The sequence below is a fragment of the Lycorma delicatula genome, chromosome 2 (genome assembly GCF_047948215.1).
Source record: "Lycorma delicatula isolate Av1 chromosome 2, ASM4794821v1, whole genome shotgun sequence".
Classification (NCBI taxonomy): domain Eukaryota; kingdom Metazoa; phylum Arthropoda; class Insecta; order Hemiptera; family Fulgoridae; genus Lycorma; species Lycorma delicatula.
This window is the reverse complement of record NC_134456.1, coordinates 145,652,781-145,671,337: the sequence shown is the minus strand read 5'-3', so window position 1 is coordinate 145,671,337 and position 18,557 is coordinate 145,652,781.

Genomic DNA, 18,557 nt, shown 5'->3' with positions numbered 1-18,557 from the left:
TTACACACATATTCATGGTAATATCATTAATAATTATATTTAAAAATAAAATTTGTGACAAAACTGTTCACCAAAAATTTATTTAACCATGCAGTCTAATTCTATGAGACAAGAAGTAAATCAACATTAAGGTTAAAAAGTGTTTAAACTCTTAAATCTCTCCTCTTCTCGATTTACTTCCGTAAAATATTAAAATAGATTCCTATTTGTAATCATATTTTCTTTAAATAATATTAAAATATATTATTTTAAATTATAGTAATAATTAATGTTGTTTTAATAAAAACTAAAATCACGGTTTCTTTCAAATTACATTCTTCATTCGGTTTTATTAATATATTACAAGAATACATTCCTGTTTCGTTCAAAATATTCTACTTTTGTGTACTAAACATAAACTATATAGTAGTTCTACCCGGTTAAGACGAATTTCTGTAACAAAAAATACTGCAGTAGTTGTATTGATTTATCAGTGTAAGCTTTGTAATTAAAACTTTGTACGCTAACGAACTTCATAAAAGCTTAAAAGTTATTATGATTCTGAGCACCAGTGTGTATCAAAAGGTTTACCTTTGATATATTTAATTTTATTCTCAAGTACAAAGTCGTTACAGGATTTATTTAAATTTTAATTTATTAACTTGATATGATATTTTAAAGTTTTATCATAACTTACTTAAGTGCATTTATTTATATAGTTTTGCAGGATGCAATAATTTTTTTTTAACGTATACGTATAGGGTATGTAACGAAAGCTAGGGTATTAGAATTGAATAAATTCTAATAAGAATTTATTCAATTTATTTTAAGTTTAGCAGGTTACGATGAAGAAGCGATGTGATGAACTCAAAAGCTTTTTATAAAAGGATATTAAAATTATTCAGTATCATCAGTATTTATAATTAAAAAGATAAGTATCCAAAATTAGAATTATGTAACACGAGCTGATACATAGTGAAATTAAATTGAGCTGCAATGTATTCTTTAATAAAAATAATATGAATACAAATGACTATTTAACTTTCTTTCTTTTGTTTTAATTATTATTAGTGTTATTATCGTAAATCGTAAATCATCAGATTTTTTTACTTTCTTAACTATAATTAAAATTATAAATTATTATAATTTCACGCCAGTTTAATAATATTTTTTCAGGCAACGAAACCTTGAATTTTTACCGAAAATAGTAATTTTAAATATTTTTTTAAGTGATAGCTGGCTAATAAGTATCTCTCCATTTAACCAGTAACGGTAAAAATCTGTTATTTAAATATAATTAAAAATATTAGAAGATAAGAAGAAAATGTACTTCTTAAAGTGAATAAATTAGTTACACTTTTTTATATTTAAAATTAAATATTTAGAAGCTGCAGTTAAATGGAAGCATATTCAACTGAAAATGTGAATTTTTATGCGAATTTAATCGAAAATTAAAACATTATAATTTCCTTTATATTATATTACCCATATTAACTTGTGTACTATCTTGATTATTTACTTTATGACTTGAAAATTTGCTTTATTTAATAAATAAAATTTCTTTAAATTTCATGAAAAGAAATAATTTAACCGAAATAACTTGTATTTCTTACTTTTATATGCTAACCTTAAAAAAAGAAAAAGAAAGAGTTGAAGTAGTAGTATTGCTTACCGAAATGCTACGTTCGAATATTTGTAGGAGTTTTACATTTTCTAAACAAATAATTGTGATACGTAAATCTAATAAGATACGCAATGATACCTTTTAAGACCAAAATTGAGAACATATTTATGGTTATTGGTAAATTATGAGTACGTTTGCACATTTTTTTAGATTATTTTTTGTCACATTTCCGGCAACATCATAATTCGTCGCTGTAAAACTACTCTGATTTCCGGTCAAACTTTTGTGATACATGAGTTTCACAGGCTTCTTTTGAAACTAATTAACACCTCTCCGGAATTTTTGCAGAGACCGAAACAAATTGCAGTCTGACGGTGCCAGGTCCGGGCTATACGATGGATACATTAAAATATCCCACTCAATTTTTTTTAATGTCTGACTAATCGTTAAGTTGTATGCAATCTGGGGTTGTCAGCGCGATATACGACACCCTTTGTGTTGACCATTTCAGGCAGTTTATTTTAAATTGCTAGGTGCAATCGCGTAAATCGTAGACAGTATAGGTTAGAGTTTATCGTTCTGCCTGGTGGTAGCAGCTCGTGATGCCACGACCCCCTTCCAGTCCCACCAAACGCACAGCATAACCTTCCTGGGCGTCAGTATGGGCTTTGCCACAAACCGTGGAGCTTCTCCTCGTTTCGACCAGCATCTTTTTCGCACATTTTTGTCGTAGGTTTATCCACTTTTCATCACTCGTGATCAACCGCTTCAGAAACGGCTCGATTCCGTTACATTTCAATAGATTTTCAAAAAAGAAAACTCTTTATCGAAAGATTTTGGTAAATTTTTTTGAGTCAGATCATGCGGCACGCCAACGACGAGCTTCTTTTTGAATGCAGCTTTTTCAAAACGGTTTAACGCTGTTTGGTGATGGATGTTTAGGTTATTGGCGATGTCGTAACGGCTTACATGACGGCCTTCCTGGATTTTTGCCAGGATATACTAACGCTATCTCATGTGCAAAAGGCTAACAACTTTTTAAACTACGTATTATTATAAAATGAATAACGTAATATACAGTGAAAGTCGGTTATAAGGAGATTCAAGATACTGGTATATTATACCTGGATACTCGCTATAAACGAGCATATTCAACCAGAAAAAACCTTTCCCCTCTAAACACAAAGCATAACTGATACACTACATTATAGAATACTACGTTGTATTAGAAATTTGCCTGAACTTAAAACCCGAAATTAAAATCGTATTGTATAATATTCTAAGTCCGTACGTACATACAATCCAATTAAATTACAAAATGTTAAATTTTGAAAAAAAAATCTTTTTATCGCTGCTTAGATTGATAAAATGTTACGTTTTTCAACCTAACTTAAATAAGTGTCTATAGTTGGTTGCTTTTTATTTTATACCTGAAATCGTTAAGACAATTTTTTAACTATTTAATCGTTTTAAACTCGTCGCTGTCATTGTTTCACAAAATTTCATAAGCAATCTAAACTATGTTGAGTTGCACGAAAGGAAATGACTGGATTCTCAGTCATCGTGCCATCTTCATTTTTGCTTTTGCTTTCAATTTCCCTGATTTACCTGTGTTTCACTTCATTAATTATCCCTTCGGTACCTAAAGGAAGCGTTCCCGGACCATTTTGTATGCTCTGTTTACGGATGACTTGCCAATTACGCAGATATTACAGTTGCAACGTTTGCTGACGATACTGCAATTCCTGCTGTCCACGAGGAAACTCTCCTCGAATCGTGGCTTACATGTTACAAGATAAAAATAAACGAAACAAAATCAAAGCACGTCACGTTCATCCTTCGTAAGGAACATTGTCCTCCTGTTTATATCTTCAGTATTCCGATTGCGAGACCTCAGGATTGTAAAAATTTGGGTTTTCATCTTCACCGACGACTTACTTGGGCGAAAAATATCAAATCCAAACGGAAAAAGTTGGATGTCAATTTCAAAAATATGTAGTGACTGATAGGACATATATCTCGCCTTTCAGTAGAAAGTAAATTATTGATTTATAAATTAGTTTTGAAGCCTGTTTGAAATTACGGGATTGGTTTGTGGTGTACAGCATGTAACTCCAATATTGACATACTTGAACGCTACCAGATAAAAACATTGCAAAAAATGCTAAACAACTCTGGTGCATAAGCAATAGCCTCATATATAATGATCTAAGTAGCAAACCGTTAGGCAAAAAAAAAACTCTCTGGTCAGTCTACAGTATCAAAATCGTTTTTGGATCGGCACCCGAATTATTTGGCGGTCAATTTATTGGCTAACACGATCAGAGATTTTTCAAGATTGTGATTTTTTGGTTTGCCTTATGGTTTCAATTAGGTGACTTTATGATCTGGCTGTACGGAGTGCTCTTCTATTTCATTTCGTTTTTATTGTTGTCACCAACCGCTGGGTTTTTTCCCTACTCTCCCGGACCGGATATCCATTTAAGTATACTCAGTCGGGGAGAGTGTCCTTTTACTCTAAGGGAGTGTCCCCGCCCACCGGTTGTACACCCGGCACGGCAGGTTAGCTCCCCCGGTCTCGGATCTTTAATTTTATTTTATTCGCCTGCCTCTAATCCCCCGCCTCGGAGACGGGGTATGGCTACGCCACCTCCCATCCCCTCAGCAGGGAACCGGGTCTTGGTCATTATGTCTTTGCCTCTAATCAGCGGTACCGCCCCCATTAAGCGCCGAGGCACCCGCAGGAGCGGCACCGCCAACCGGGACTCGGTCTTTTATTTGTCCCACACTCCCAGGAGTTCCCCCCCTTCTCAGGAACCCGCACACCACGGCGTACGGGCCCTCCACGGAGGGACTGTCCTCCCTACCCTAATTTCATAAACCCCTTCTTCTGTCCTCTTCTTCCTTGGTGCGTAAGATTTCCCCGGCAAACCTACGGAACCAATCCCAGTTATCGTCACTATAGACCATCCAATTTAAGAGGTTTTCAGGTGTAAGTCCGTTGTCCGAAATTTCTCTTCTATTTGGAGCCCATCTTGGGCATACAAACACAGTGTGTTCCGCATCATCAGTCTCTGGGCAGTACACACATTGTGGGGTAGGTCTTTTTCCAATTCTAAACAGATAATGGCCGAACGAGCCATGCCCCGTCAACAGTTGTGTCGTATAAAAATCTACATTACCTATTCTATTACTAGTCCACATATTTATGTTGGGGATTAGTCGCCTGGTCCAATCCCCTACTCTAGAGTGTGTCCATGTATCCTGCCACTCTTGATCAATTAGCCGTTCAATCTCATCTTTGGACATACCCCTATATCTAAATGTTCTTTGTTTAATTTGTAAATCAATGGGTAGAACCTTCGTTAGTATACACAGCGCGTCGTATGACACTGTTCTGTATCCCGCGGCTACACGCAGTAAAGCAAGCCTGTGTACTCTTTTTAATTTTGTTTTGTTTCTCTGAATATTCATTGTATCTCCCCATATCGGGGCCGCATATAAAATTGCTGACGTGGTAGCCGCAGTTATCAGTCTCCTTATTACCATTTTCGGTGTACCATGGTTCTGGAAAAGAATCCTCAATGCCTTAATCAAAGGAGTGACCTTCTTACAAATCATCTCTACGTGTTTGCTAAATCTTAGGCTTTTATCCAAAAGAACCCCTAAATACTTTGCTTCTTTGACCTCCTTAATTCTCTCTCCTCTAATGTTTATATTGAGGTTTCTAATAGGTCTTCTACCTGAAAACACCAAACAACAGGATTTGTTAGGGGATATCTGTAGCATGCTTCCTACCAGCCATTCATCAATTATTCGTAACGCCAGATTTGCTTTATCCTCTAGGTTATTAACTTCTCTGTCTTCCACTAGGATATCAATGTCATCGGCATATCCAACAACAAAATACCCCTCGGAATAATCCAATCTAAAAATTTTATATTATTATAATATTCCACAGTATAGGCCTAAGGACTGATCCTTGTGGAACCTCCAAATATATCAAATGTGGATTTTCCTTCTAACGTTTAAACCTCAATGAATCTATGGTAAAGGTATTGATTAATCTGGTTGACTAGATAATCACTTATATTCATGGCTTGTAATGCTGCGATAATGGCTTTCCAAGGAACAGATCCAAAAGCATTTTTCATATCCAACATTATAATAAGTGGGATTTTCCTAGTTCTCCACGTACAGTTTCTACTATTTAATGCCCAGGTCTTAACTTTGTCGATCGCGTTTATCGTAGACCGGCCTTTTCTAAAACCATATTGCTCCTCATGTAAACAATCTTTTTCCTCGATTTCTTCTCTGAGTCGGGTTTCTAGTAGTCTTTCGACTACCTTACCCATGTTATTTATTAGTGTGATTGGTCTGTATCCTACTTGTTCTTGATTTGGTCCTATTTTAGGAATGAAAACAGTTCTGGCTTCTTTCCAACTATTGGGGAAGTTACGGTTTTGTAAGCCATAACTTGCAACATCCTTTAATTCCCAGGGTATGATCCTGGCAAGGTCTTTAATGATGGCATGACTACTTAATGTTAGTTCAAATATAGATCTTATTTACTTATTGTTCAATTATCTTGCTGAACAGATTATAAAGTTGCTGTGTCGTTATAATAATAATTAAAAAATAAAAGAAAACCATCCTATCAGCTGGACTATTGGTTATTAAGTAGTCGTCGTCACCATCCACATAATCATCCATATTACATCCGTTGAATATATTTTTGAAATTAATGTTTCATATCCTTTTGAAAAGTAGTATTTTGTCTTCTGGCTTGTATTCTTTAGTTGCAATTGTAGCAAGACAGGATTTTTGAAACAATCTTGAATTGTAGTTGAAGGTACATTATTCCATCCTCTGTTGATTAATCTGACGACATCCAAAAATTTTGGTTGAAGTCCTTTTTTTAAACAGTCAAGTAATTGCAATACCAGTATATATCTGAAGTAAACTTTAAAAGAGTGGATAACGCCTTGATTTATCGGTTGTAGCTTTGCAGTTGTGTTTGGAAACAAAAATACAATTTTTGTTAGTGAGGTTTCCAGTCCTCGGTGTGCTTGACATTTGAAAATTAGCAGTAAAATGTTTCTCTTCTTTTTTTTCAGTTCGCAGTCTCAATTATGAATTTCAGCTTCAAAAAATATGAAAGTCATCCGCGTCTTTGTAGTGGCTAAGTACTTAACTGGAAGTGTTTTGACGTTCTTAAAACAACGGGGGTTTCTTTGTTGTTCAATGATTAACAATTTTCTTTTTTCACTTCCAGCCATATTCAAACACAGAAAACAAGTTAGCCCTTCTTTTGAATGCATTTCTTCGACACATTTTTCTCATTAATTTAAATATTTTGTCTCGAGTTAGTTTATAAAATAAGGCCGTTTCATCAACATTAAATATATCTTCCTTTCCATAACCCGATTTTATTAGTGGCCATTTTTACCCAGCCAATTGCTAATATCAGAATTATCTACGCTACCTTCTTCACCACTAATTTTTGCAAAAACGATTTGATGTCTGGTCATCAAATATTTCTACGTGAATTTACAAAATGGAACCATTTATTGGAACATTTTCACTCCCCTTCACTTTGAATCACGTAATAAGAGCTTCATCCGAATTATTTTTACCTAATTATTTTTATTGAGATAAAACGTTTTTTGGAAACCTACCCTTAACTTTTCACGATTTTTCCAAATCGTTGAGAGAGTGGAGTTTGAAAGTCCAAGAGTTTTTACACACGTTATAAATAGATTACCCGTTTTCTAATTTCTCAACAATTTTTAACTAGCTGCAAACGGAAAGAATTTTTCTTTTAATGTCGGACATTACTTCTGTGCCGTCAAATCTATCAAAAACACCACAACACGCTTGCAGCTAATACACTGACTTCAGCCGGAATTAAACACGCAAATGTATTGTATAAAGCAGCAACAAATCCATTTCAAGAATCGACTACCTGAACTCGACTGTAAAATTACTCACTCTTCCCAATTCCTTACTACTTGTATAAACTTCACAATATTGGAGTAATTGAAATACCCAGAATCCAGAAAAATAGCCATTGAAAAACTTTACATGACTTATCACTACATTTGGGTTGTTTTTTATTACCCACTTTCAGTTATTGTGTTGAGGTCATAGCCTCCCTAGTGTAATTGAACAACGTCGTTATAACATTCAATATTACAAATTTACAGCACTAATGATTTTTAAATTTAATTTCTGTACCTGTATTTTAAAATCATTTACGTTTTCAGTTACTCAGGTAACAAATTTATTATTTGAAAGAAAATAATTTGCTCGTTACAAACTAATAATAATAACTGCTAGTAATAACTGATCGTTATTACTTCTAACTTCATTATTAGCTGGTTTATATAAATTTTACTATACAGTTATGATATAGGAGGAAACCAACCATTTTTTTTTTTTTAGTTTTGCTTGTTACAATCGGATTCTTGTTACAAACGACCTCCTTATAAGCGAATTCTACTGTATAATTTTAAGTTTTAAGTAATATAATTTAATTTTCGTGAGTATTTTATAGTGTATGAAAAAATTAAATTAGGTTAATTGAAATGAATTACAAATAAAATAATAAAATTTTATTTATATCTTTCAATCTATATAAGAAAAAGTGGCGAAAAATTGTAAGTAGATAGAGGAGTTACTTTTAACTGTTGCTTATATATTAAAGAAATGTAAAATATAGAGAATACACGCATAAACACATAGTTTATATGTTACATACATTTACAGTTACTTTCATACATTATTGTAGAAATTAAAATTTAATCCCAGACTGCCATAATAGTGACAAAAATACTTTTGATTAAAAGAATTAAAATCCTGAATTTTACAGCTATTTTACTGAATTTTTTATTGGCAGAACTGTAGTTAGTAAAACTGCTGACAGTAGTGGTGTAACGTCAAAGCAAACTTGCTTTCCGATTTTGCTGAAATTGTAGTGATATCTTTCTAAGGCATACTTAACACTGTTATGAAAAATTAAGCGTAACTGCTCATCACTGGAAACCAAACGCCATTTTTTTTTTTTTAATTTTATTATTTGAATATAATTTGTACTCTCAGCTGCATTCAAATCAGTTTTAATAGATTAAGTAACCTTAGACTTACAAAAGTGAAAGTGATATCTTCACTTACACTTTTAAGGAACAGTTTACATAAAGGTAAATAATCATGCTTATCAAAATAAAAATAATTAGTAATTGGATTCATATGTAAAATTTGTGCACGTGAAATACGTATAATTTAATTTAGAAGCTGATTTTATCGCTAGTGCGTGAATTCGACGTAAGCGTTGATCACATTACACTAACGTGCATTTAAGTTAAATCCCTAACTGCATAAGCGAACTACCATCGTCCATTAGAGAACAGGGCGCAGTTAAGTGTGAGTTAGGGTGAATTCTGGTACGTGGAAACAATTAAATTGTGGATTCTCTCATAACCTCGGGTTAATGTTTTGAGATAAACAAAATAGATTACAGTACTATATACCTTAAAAATAATGTTTTTACGTAAAAAATTCTTGATTTCTAATACTCTTTTATTTTTTCTTTGTAATTTTAAATTATTAACAAACATATGCTAAAACAAAAATGGCTGCTGGTTTTATTTCTTTTGATAATTTTTTATATTTTCTATACTTGTGCATAGAATGTGTGTTATAAAGCGACGCTTTAAAATCGCTTCAATAAATTTACTTTTATTAGTGAATACTACTTGCAAACTGATTTTAAACTGTGATCATTATGCTATGTTGTATGGTTATTACAATAATACATTTAAATTGTATGAGAAGAAATGAGTAAATAATTACGAAATTCCTACGGAACTAGGAATGTAATACGTAGCTAATCTTGTGGATTCTAGATTAACAAGTTAGTAATTGATATCGGTTAAGCAATCGTTCAATTTATTTTAATTTTAAATTCTTTTTGCTTCACTAAAATTCGGGAAGGATACAATTTTCAACCGGTATTGATAAAAAACAATTGTAACGTTGGCAATTTGTAATACAGGAAATTTAACTTTGAGCTTACTGGTGATTTAGTATCATCAAATGTTTTTTCATATAAACCAGTTAGGTATTTTTTACTATAAAAAATCACCCGTGTTAATAATTAATTGATAAATATTAATTAGTATTTTTGCATGTTTTTAATTTTATCATCTAATTATATTAGTTCTATTTTTATCCAATGTGGAAGTGGCTTGTCTATGAATTAAAAGCTATACACAAATTATATGAAGATTCCACAGAAACGATTTGTTAGAAAAAAAGGGATCTATATAAGAATATAATATTACGAGGAGAATTTACGTTATATATTTTCAGTATTTGTGACCTTATATTCGATGAGTGATTAAAAACGTAGTGTGGGAATGAGGAATTATACAAACAATTGTATTTGTTAATTAAGATCTTTAAGTTTTGAATCTTGAAAAGATCAAAAACGTGATTATTTTTTGATAGTAGGCGATAATGACTGAATACATCTCAAATATTAATTTGAAAGAAGATGCTAAAGAGTGAGTACAATCATAGATTATCCAAGATGCTGTTTAGATATTGTTAAAAGTTTATATAATCAGGAAACAAAAACTAACGTTGATTACTTCTGAATGAAGAAATTTGTTAGAAAGATGTCCTAAATTAACAGTACATCATAAAAGGTAGATTGAAACGAAGGAAAAATAGGAAGGTGAGAAAGTAAGTCAGTGAGAGGGGGGTTTTATATATATATATATATATATATATATATATATATATATATATATATATATATAACCCCCCTAAAGAGAAAGAAAGGGGTATAATGAGGAGAAGCTACTCATTACAAGGTTATGGAGAAACACAGAAAACTATAACTAATTAATCGGTTATTATTTTTTTTAAATATACTTTTCTTCAAAAATAAAAAAAATAAAAGAAAAACAAAAAAAATTCGAACTAAAAACTAAAAACTCTGATCTGGACAACACATGACTTCATTGTACGCCTATTAAATTACAATTATACATTCCTTTAAATTGAAAAGTATATAAAATTTTATTTCATTAAAAACTTCTGATATCTTTTCATATTTTTTTGTTGTTATTGAATTATTATTAATCATAAAAATCGTTTTACAATTAGGGGTTAATAATTATTAATAAATCAATATATTTAAATTAAAAAAAGTTAAAAAAGGGAGATGAAGTCTGATTCGAACCGATGTGGTCCCCTAAGACCCAAATAATTCATTAAGTAAACTTTTATTTCTCTATAACTCTGGTACCAATGAAAATAAGAACCACTTTTCATATACCATTAAAAAGCTCTCAATGGTAATAATAAGCACAAAAGTGCTTATTACTGCAGTTAAGAAAAATTCCAAAATCCAAATTTCTTTAAATTTGGGTTTTTTTTTGGAGACTTTTAGTTTATTCGACTGCAATCAAAAGGGGAGGTGACAATTAAATGTTACAACAGGGCTAAATCCAAACTTTTAACATCCTACGGCTAATCGTTTTTGGGTTTTGCGAGATACATACATACGTACGTTCAGACGTCATACCGGAACTAACGAAATGGATTCAAGGATAGTCAAAATGGATATTTCCGTTGAAATCTGGAAACCGGAATGTTGCGCGATCACATTAAGAAAATTACCCTAAAAATAATTATTTTAGTATATATTAAGTGATAGAATCACTTTGTTATTAGATCACTCCACGTTTTATTTTATTTATGCATGAATAACATTTTTTTTTTTTAAAGAAACATTCTTGTAAATAAAATTATTTTTTAAATTTTAGAAAGAATTTTTTTTTTGTGTTTGTTTTTGTTATTATTTTTTAAAATTACTTTTTAGTTCGAATAGTTTTATTTTTTTCTTTTTGAAAAAAATCATGTTTAAAACGATTTTTTATTTTATAGTTAAAAGTTATTTTATATATTTTTTTTTTCTATGTAAAGAAAAGCATGTAATAAAGTAGCGTACAATATTGATTAATTAATTAGAATGTAGATTAATCTTGCCTGCACTGTTAGTTATGTATAGGCTAAACAGTACTTTCATTCAAATCATTATATTTTGTCGGTACTTACGTATTAGCCCGTCGACCAATAGATTGCAAACTTTTGGGTTATTGTTAATATCACCCGATATAACCATTATATTACCATTTTTATAATCACTTATATATATTTATTTTTTTTAAATGTAATTAACCTAACTTAAACAACGTTCGCTTCTCTTGCTAACCTAGAGTAATTAACACAGTAATGTTTTGAGTATTTAAATGATAAATTCAGGAATTATTGAAATTATTAATTACTTAAATAATCAAAACATTACAGTTAATTAGTCGAGGTTAGCAAGCGAAGTGAGCGTAGGTTAAATTTGGATAAATTATAAGCAATAATGCTTATATTTTTAATATGCAAAATATGTAATGATTCCGTAACTTTGAAGTATTTTCAAAGTTACGGGATTATTATGGTTATGGTCGACAGGCTTAATACGTAAGTATTATTTTATTTATTCGTATATTATTATGTGATAACTATAGAATTAGTTTAACAATATATTTCATTTTTATACGGTTTAGTTTAATGCTTCAAACATATTAAACATTACACTATTGTTGTGTAAAATTGTTTATAAAGTCTAAATTGTTTTTTCAACTGTTTATTTTTATTTTTAACTAAATAAATTGAATTTTATGAAGAAGAAAATAAATTGTTAGTTAGATTGATATCGATTTTACAGTACTTCACATTAATAATAGAGATAATATACTCTCGCGCGCGCCCGTGTATGTGTGTTTGTACCGATCTCACAAGCTGATTGCCGTATTAAGCGCGTTAAGTGTGGCATTGGAGTTCGACTTGTTTTAGTTGAATGTCCCTGGAAATTGTACTGAATTGAATGGCGGGTAATATACGCCACAATGGCCGCTTATTGCTTTGCATCGGATGCAGTAACTGTAACATGAGTCCAGTCACTACGTTGAGTCATGTGTATAGTATTTTATATCACCCTTTGCTTGTTATTTGTCACTATATGCACTATTCATTCCTGGGCGGATTCATTGTGGTTGATGCTTCGCTTTCTAATACTCGTAATCACATTCTTTTGTATTGTTTTATTTAGTAATAATATGCAACCTATAGATTGTTATCTGTATTACATTACAGTCCTCGACAAATGCGATGTTTATTTCATTTATTATATTGTTTTGATAGTAATCCTGTTTATGTAGCTCATATTTAGACAGTGATTAAGAATACGTGTAAAAATTTACTATACTATACTATACTTTACTTACAAGGTTAAGCGGTGTTTTGAAAGCAACCTCCACCTTCACTGTGGTGTAGTCGAATCCCAGTCAGGCATGATTCTTTCTCGAAGTAAAAAATTTCCATTCCATATTCACCAATGGGTAGATAAATATGGTTATTTGATAAATAAATAATAAAAAAAAAAACGATGAAAAAGGTTTAAAACAGAAAATAAAGCAACGTAACTAAAAAGAGAAAGTATAAAATATCTACACTTGACAAAGAAAATTTTATTTAAAAAACTACGTATCATTTAATTTCTGTGATAAAGATTGTTTCAGAATTTTTACTTAAAACTTAACTTTATGAAAGCTGTGATTAAGTAGTCTGAAAATATATGTTATAAAGAAAGGATAGAAAAAATCATAACAATTTTATAATTATAATTTTAATAGGGATTATATTTAAATTTAGACATATTTTTATTTCGATTTTGATAATTATTTTTTTAGTAGTGTTTGATGAAAAAGAAACCTATAATTTACTGATATACACTAAATATAAGAAATAACCGATTGCATGCATCAAACTTGTATTAAACCAGAAGAACAAATATAATAAATTATGTTACTTTATTAGTAAAAAACAATAAATTGATGGTGTTTATTTAAAATTAATTACCTTTAATATACACAGTTAGTATTTTAACATGACAATTTTTTCTTGTCTGAAGATATTACCCTATTACCCAAATATATATATATATATATATATATATGTTTGTGTGTGTTTATTTAATTTACTTTTTAAACAGAGCTATTAAACTTAGTAAGCTTCAAAAAGTTAATCAACAAGGCAATATATGACACCTCAGTTTTAAGTTGGCCACGACCTTCAATTAATTTAAATGAAATTCAGTTTCAGAGATTCATAAAAATTTACTAATGCAAAACATATTTAATCATCATTTTTTTCTTTTTATAAAATGTTTATAGGATCGGGTTGTAGCTTATGTTCCTCACTTAATACTTTTATCTCATTCCTCCTAGAAAACGATCCACACTTTTATTCTTTTTTTTCTCCCTTTAATTAATACAATCATTACTGTTTTGTTATTAAATTAGACCTGTAACATAAGTCTTTTTAAAATACAATACTTCTTACTTGATATTTTCTTGGCAGTCTTAATATGTTTCTTAAAAATGTATTTCAGTAGCCTGTATTGTTCGTTTTTCCTCATAATTACGATAAAAACTCTGAACCATATATCAGTAAAGAAGTAACTTATGAAATTGTTTATTTATGTTTTCATATATGTTTTCATTTGTATTTTCTTATTCTATATGAAACTTCAAAACGTTTGACAAATATTACTGCCATCTACTCTCTAATAATAATTTTCCTCTTGATCTTCCTATCTTCAGTTATTTTTCTACTTAAGTATCAAAACTTTTAAAAATTTCTAGTACTTCAACTTGTATTTTTATCCTCTTGCATTTTGAATATCCTTGTAACAAAAGTTGTACTTTTCTCTTCGCTTATTGCATCCACCATTTTCTTAGCTCTTCTATCCAGTTATTTAAGTGATTTTAAACTATATCCTCCTTTCCTTTGAAATGAATAGTTTATAACCGAATAAACATTTTGTTATTAGCTAGGATTTATATTTTTCTCAACCCTTATTTATGGATTTCATTTATAAAAATGTTAATAATAGCAAACTCCCTTGTCTTAATTTAGTTTACACCCTAAAACTTGCAGTTTCTTCTAATGAGGTCCTTACAGTATTTTCAAAATTTTTAAACTCACTTTACACTATCTACAGTTTGTGAAACACCATAGCTTCTTAATATATGGCCTTACAACCTTGACCCCCGGGTGCATGTCATGATCTGTGAAACTGACGTAAAAATGGCGGAGACCACCATCCGGTCCCCCGCCACTGAGTCAATTACAATGGCATAGTCTGTTCGCCCAAGATCAAGCTGACACCCGTCGTCATTTCCAGAAAGGGCACGGGTAGATGACTGTTCCACTAATTCCTTCCCCCGCCTTCAACTTGCCCGCATGGGCCAAGAGCCGAATCCAAGGGTCCTTCCGGAACATCTGCAGTTGGTACGGATTATTAGCCCCGGCCGCCAAGTCGGCAAGCCAGGCAAGACTAGTTCCTCCCTCCAATCCGGCAATGTCCTCCAGCAAGGTAGAGAATTGGAACACATCTTCAGGCCAGTATCTCAAAACCAGCTGCACAAGAACTAATGAGGACAAACCATCATCCAGCGCTCGTCAGAAGTCATCGCCCGAACACGTTATAGCCCCCTGCAGGCCCCCATCCAGAGTCTGTGTAGACACGTCTGGAATAATAAAGTAAGTTTGAGTCGTCTTCTCCATCATACTCAGCCGAACAGCTCACTCCCCTGAGATTCTTCAGCCTTATCCAAAACGTCCTTAAATATCCCTAGCACGCCCTAGACTGCCCTCCATGTGTTCAATGCATTGTTTGATCTCAACCTTAGTGTTCACATGTTGTTGAACAACAACTTAATGTTGTTACAACTTAACTCCTTAATACTGCTAAACAAAACCGCCAAGTTATGAGCAAAGCACCTGTTCCTAACAGAGAAGCTCATGTCCTTACTCCCCGCACTCATGCCTGCTTCCTGCTCAACTTCTTCCATGTGGGAATCGTACTGTGATACATACCCCTCTAGTTCAGAAGCCTCATTCGTAGAGGATGATCCCCGCCACCAGCTTTAGACTTCTTGGTATCTACGGCCGCAGGTGGGGAACGATGTAACCTGCGTATCCCTGATACTTTCGAAACACCTTAGCCGCTCTCTTCATCATCATCCCACCTCATCGGAAAGCGCGGAAAATCGTCATAAGAGCCCTATCTGGAGCATCCACTGTGACCGAGACCGGCAGATCTACAACTCTCCGTTGCCGCCGAACTAACACCTCTTCTGCTCTCTTCCCTTTGCGACTACTGAGTACTTGGTTCACCCGCCGAAAATCTTCTATTATCATTTCCTCGATACCCCCTTCATCAGTTGGGGACACAGCTTTGGACCACTTGGAGCCGGCCATAGTCCAATAACAAAATTAAAAACAACAAACAAAATTAAGTCCGCTAGTAAATAATTAATAAAGAAAATTAATTAAACAAACACCGTAATTAAAAAATTCACGAGCTGAAAAAAGTGTCAAGGTAAAGTTTAAAGGTAAATATTGCTACCTTAACAGATCGTAAACTAGTTCTTAGCAACACGCAACGGGTAAATACCCCTTAGCAACCGTAGATAAAATGCAAACTAACTCAGACGTAATATAAACGTAAACTAAACTAAATAAAACGAAACAATCATAAACGAAACGAATTAAAACAAGTAAAATAATAACGAACAAACACTAACGAAACAAATCAAGTGAAGAAAAGCAACAAACACGGCAGTTTAATTCGGAGCGAGAGGAGATACAACCGTACGCTACAGGATCTCGGCTCGATTCGTAATATTTAGTTTATATTTTATTTAAACTTTCAGTATATGTTTACGTTTAATAATTTTAATTATCATATATTTTCTAAATTTCAATGTATGAATACAAAATACGAATACTTTATTAACTCTGAAAATGTATTGTTTGTTGTCAATTTTTTCTCAAAAAATAAGGAATTGTCAACTTGAATATTAGGAAAAATTCCCATTCGCCTAAACCTTAATTTTTAAATCTTCGTAAATTTTTTCTTACAAATTCTTTAAAAGGTTTGATTGTACAAGTTCGTGCGTATGAATTTTACAATCGTATTAATCTTATTTTAATTGGATAACTTTCATTTAAAACCTCTTTTACTTTAATTACTTTTATTTTAAAAAGAATCGTTAAATTTTTCACGCAATAAAATCCATTTAATAATGCTTACATTTATTTTTTTTTTTTTACCGTTGATAAAAACTACTATCGGACCTTTTAATCGAACAATAGCCTAAACCCACCTTTACTCGTTCAGAGACTGGTCTTTGTACTTTTATCAGACACTAAACAGCAGTGCCAACTGCAGCTGCTTTGTGTTCCGGGTAGTGAACTTGATTTTTTTTTGTATTTTATTGAACTTTACCTTATCTTCATTTAATGTTGAAGTAAAAATTCAGAATAGGCCTATTTTAACGATTTTCTGTCTCTTCTATCAAACTATAACATCTTAAGTATTTGTATGTAGGTTTATTGACTCATTACGTAGTGTCGTTAAAGCTTTTATAAGCTTTAATTAAATTTCTTTTTCTATAGTTTAATTAATTAATATGCTTTAGTGTTGATGTTTATTTACTTGTGGAAGGAATAAAGAATATAATTAAATGTAAAATTAATTTAACTGCATAATGGATGTGTATAATTAATTTAAATGAGGAAGATTAATATTAGTTAAGTTCTATGCAATACTGTTTACCAAGTAATAAGAGATTCAGTGTAAACATAAAAACATAATCTCTCTCTCATCACTCTTTCCCTTTGTCAATCTCTCTCTCTGTCTCTGCACGCGCGCGCGCGTGTTTATATACATACATCACACATCCCATGCAAGAGTGACACAACTCAAAAACTACTAATTTTTCAGGAACGTAAAAATAAGATTTGATTTTATCTCTACATCCTCGGGCCGGATATCCAATTAAATATATTCGACCCGAGGGCGTGTCCTTTAACTTAAAGGAGGCCTCCCCACCCACCGGCTAAAAATCCGGCACGGCAGGTCGGCCACCCCTGGTTGGATCTTCTGTTGCCTGTCTGAAATCCCAATCAGACGGTAACCAGGCCCGACTATCTCGTTCCCAGTCTAGACCTGCCAGAGACCGGGTCTCGGTCATTAGCATTCCTGCCTCTAACCACGGAAAGGGGAAGAGGGAAGAACCAGGCCCGGCTATGCCGTTCCCAGCACCCCCCCTTTGGTTCACGGTCTTAACTTTTTCCTCGCCTACTGGCCGTTGGAGTCCCCACCCGATCATTGTAGGCCGCACACCTAAGAATGCGACTACTTACGGATGAGGCTGTCCACCCTTTCCTACTCTGACATCATCTAGAACCCTCTTCTCCTCCTCTCAGCCATCTTAGCGGTGAGAACATCGGTCGCGAATGTCTCAAACTTTCTTCAGTTGGCCTCCGATCCTAAAATAAATGTCAAAAGACTATTTCTACCTGAAGCCTATTAATCTCGGCCGTTCTTCTCTGATTCTGCCATTCATTACAGTTGAAAAAGTTCATTACAGTTGAAAATTAGGTATTAATTTGAGCAACAAGGTAATGTTTATTTTGTATTATGATTTTGTATTATCTAATCTAAGTAAAGAGCTAAAAAAATTGCATATAAATGATCTAATGTTTGATAAAAGAGGGTTTACATCAACCCCTTTCATACTTATTACACTCTTCTTCGGAATTCACTACAGATTATTTGAGTTATGACTTTTATGGTTTTAGTTTACTAACCAATAAAATAAATATTTGCTTTTATAATTTTTAAGGTATATAAAAATACAAAAGTAAAAACTCTAAGTTGCTGCTATTACAGTTTTGATTCAAATAAAATTTACACCTTTAGTAGTATGTGAACGCACAAATCAGTTTTCTAAATTATCGTTGTGGTTAAAACTACACT